Source organism: Schistocerca americana, chromosome 1, assembly GCF_021461395.2.
Source record: "Schistocerca americana isolate TAMUIC-IGC-003095 chromosome 1, iqSchAmer2.1, whole genome shotgun sequence".
Taxonomy (NCBI): Eukaryota; Metazoa; Arthropoda; class Insecta; order Orthoptera; family Acrididae; genus Schistocerca; species Schistocerca americana.
The window spans coordinates 667570708-667574645 of NC_060119.1; the positions used below are offsets into that span (position 1 = coordinate 667570708).

General features: G+C 44.8%; 1 pseudogene; it reads left to right on the forward strand.

The window, feature by feature from the left end:
* Positions 1-238: 238 nt before the first annotated feature.
* On the forward strand, positions 239-356 carry LOC124560215 (annotated as a pseudogene).
* Positions 357-3938: the final 3582 nt, after the last annotated feature.

Consider the following 3938-nt stretch of genomic DNA (forward strand, 5'->3'; position numbering starts at 1 on the left):
GCATATCCTAGCCCTATTCTGTGATTAGATACGGATGGAAAGTACTCTCATTCAGTTAAGGGGAAGTGCCAATTCGCATCGCTAGGTTTTGTAGTTGTACATACGTGTTGTACTCATTTCTCCTTTTTAAGTTATTAATCTGTCACATTCAAGAGGCATCACGTCGTTAATGCGATTTATGAGCATTTGTAAATTCTCATATTGAATAAATTTGATTATCTTTCCCGATATTTCAAACTACAACGGCCTTGCCACAGTGGATACACCGGTTCCCGTCAGATCACCGAAGTTAAGCGCTGTCGGGCGTGGCCGGTACCTGGATGGGTGACCCTCCGAGTCGCCATGCGCTGTTGCCATTTTTCGGGGTGCACTCAGCCTCGTGATGCGAATTGAGGAGCTACTCGACAGAATAGTAGCGGCTCCGGTCAAAGAAAACCATCATAACGACTGGGAGAGCGCTGTGCTGACTATACGCCCCTCCCATCCGCATCCCCTGCTGAGGATGACACGGCGATCGGATGGTCCCGATGGGCCACTTTCGGCCTGAAGAAGGAATGCATCATCATATTTCAAACTACCTACACTGACACATCAACTGTATCCTACAACGTAGTCAAAAATTTTGGTGGGGCTAACTTGATGTTAATAATTTGCATCCATCACTACTTTCTATGAGGCAAGAGACCCCACCCAATGCGATTCATCAACAGAGGTTTATATTGCAAAGAAAAGCGCACAAGAATCGCACTGGGGGAATTTATAATAGAATTTCGAGTTCAGCTAATAGTCCATTTGCATATCGCCTCACGGTAGCAAAGGAAACCCGGAGGTCGCGTCCCGTAATTGGCGACCCTGTTTTTAAGAACGTACGCCGAGTTCTTCTGATACAAAAGCACGATATTCAGATTTGTTCATTTTTCAATATTTCATTTTTGTGTCACACAGCACACAGGTGGTTTCTCATAACTGGCTGATCGAAGAGCCGCGTTACCTTAACTACTTGCGCTAATTTCTTAATATGATGTGTTTACTTTTCAATCTTTTTCACCTTCTTTTATTCTTATTTCGAAATGTGTCTCTCAATCATCTGTCGAAGTATTTCGAATCCTTGTGTATTTATCCGCAAGGAATTTCTAAATCCCGTTCAAGAAGATCGTGCCCATGTCTTTCTGATGTCTATAAGGCCAAATAAATAATATGTTTTGCTCCACAATACAGAGAATGATGTTCGCATCTATGCTTGATTCAAGAAAAGCGGGAAACTTAAACTGAGTGATTTGGTGCTCTGCTGCAAAGCTTTCTTTATATAAACGAAGTAGAGCTGCATCCCATGCTGCGTTTTACTCTACGCATAAATAATGAAAATCACGTGTTTCGGACTCGGGTGATTTTCCGCTACGCTTCTGTTATGAAACGACTGTAATCCTGAAATTTAGGCAACCTCCATGTCACTAAGCAGTTATAAAACCACGAAATGGGGACATACAGTGTAGCATGGATTCAGATCCACATTTCTTTCTGCCGAATCTCCACGTCACTGAAACGTGAGTGCTAGTTTAAAAAGCATAGTAACAAAAATCTACGCAGCCGGGATTCGAGCCTGTAGCTCCTCTCTTATTAACCAAATGCTCTACCACGAAGCTATCACACCAAGTAGGCAATAGTTAACTCTTTTTGCTAACTGGAGGCACTGGTGCTCTCTCAAGTAACGGCGACAGTTCAGTAGGTGAAATTCATCGAAATTCAGATAATTTCTACGAAATATTTATAAATTATATACAAAAATCTTCCTCGTGAAACAGTGGATCAGTTACTGAAACCAGATCAAAATTCCTACACAAGTTTCTGAGATCAGCCAGCACACAAAAACGGACGCTAGAACACGATTCGTATTTCTCATGGTGACATAATATTAAAATAACTTACGTTCTCGGATGAAGGATCGAGAATTCTTAAACACATAGGCAGAGATTTGCAGGAGGAGGAGATGCGAAGCTGTCGACGCACATAAGGAGCTGCGTTGTGTTCTCGAGATTGCTGGAAGATATCGCTGGTGGCGGCGAGCCACGGAGCCGGCTAACTCAAATAACGGGCTCGCGAAATATTACTCTCGCCAGAATGTGCCGAATTTGCATGGAACAAAGAAATGAAATATTTGCCGAGGATCCTGGCGGGCCACGGGACTCCTGCTATGTTGCGGAACGCGCAAGACAATGCACGCTGCGGCAGTGGGGGCGTGGTGGGGGCAGCAACGGATTGTGAGAGGGGGCGAGCGGGGGTTGTCGGCGGCGGCTGTTGAAAAACACGACGGCAGCGTTCCGCGCAGCAGCGCCGCACGCCGTGTTCCGGAACCGCCCGATCTTTGCCGAACGTCAGTGGCGGCTCTCTGTGCACTCGTGCTCTGGCCTAACGGTGTGGAGTGCTCTCCTCTCTCCGCGATGTCGTGCTTAACCTCACTTGTTGCCACAAATAGTTCCAAGTTTCACACGTCCCAGTCACATTAATTGCGAGCACCGTCTACGTCCGACGTCAACGAGCAAAAACAAGTCGCAGACGGCATGTGGCAGCTCAGACAGTGGAGGATAAATGAAGCACGTAGGGGGGATGCGGAAAACAGTGCAGTCGCTGTCGCAGTGCGGCAACGGAGCTATTGATACGACTTCCAAAAGGGCATGTTCATTGGCTTGTGGACTAGGGGTCAAAGCATTTCGGAAACGACTAAGTTTGTAGACTGTTCGCGTGCCGCCATGGTTAAGGTATACCGCGAATGGCAAAATGCCACTATTCGAAATCGGCGCTGAGGCGGTTTGCACGTCATTACCTCAACTGGACGTCTACTGAGTGGCGACGGATGGCTGAAATCTGGTTTCGCAAGACAGAGCGAATCAGGTTATGCTTGTGGAAAGGGGCCAAAATCAGTTACTGTTGCACAAAACACACAAACTTTATTTTCGTAAAAACACTTAATCACACATGCCCTTTAAAGGATTCAAAAACAGTATGGCTGTAGGCCCGAACACAACTTATTAAAATTACGTTAAGTAATACACACGGTTGAAGGCCTTAGTTACCAAAATTTTACATAAATACTCGGCTGAAGGCCACACACTGGACATAGAAGAACTGAGGCTTAAGGCCTGTATAACAAGAATTTCAAATAGGGAAGAAAATTAAAAAAGGTTTTAAACAATTGAATTTTGAAATTTTAATTTAGGATGGCTGATGGCCTTATCTTATAAAAGCTCGGCTGAAGGCCATATACCGAACACAGAACAACTCAAGGCATAAGGCCTAGATAACAAGGATTAGCAGTATACCAAAATTCCCCTTTTTTCTTTTAAAAAATTTAGTTCAAACAAGAATCTTCAAAGTTTAACTTACGACGGCTGAAGGCCTTATTTTAAAAGTAAAACAAACTAAATTAATAGGCGGCTGAAGGCTTCGCACAGAACTTGAGACAAAAGAAAATCACAATCTAAAAACCAACGGAACAGTGGTGCTCAGAAGTATTCCAAGAGTCGGCCTGAGGACATAACCTTAGGTGAAACAGGCAGCCAAGAGTAAGCTTAAATAATCGGACGGCAACCCGACCCAGGGACGGCTGAATTACCGACCAACAACCTAATCAGTCTCCTTCCGCCCGACCAATGGCACGAGAACGGAAAATATCAGCAAGGACGAAGATACCAGCAGCACTACATCTTCAAAATTGGTGTTTAAATACAGCCAAGGCACAATAACCACTCACAAATATAAACAAACACCGAAGACTGTCGAACTACAAGCCGTGCCGGAAAGCATCAACATGGCGAGGAAACACAGACTCGCTACTCTGTCTCAACCGACCGACTGCCTACTCCAGTACGCAGACAGCATTCATAACTGCTCAGTGCAAAACACAGAAGCTACACATAGTACCACGTAAACACTTGTAGAAA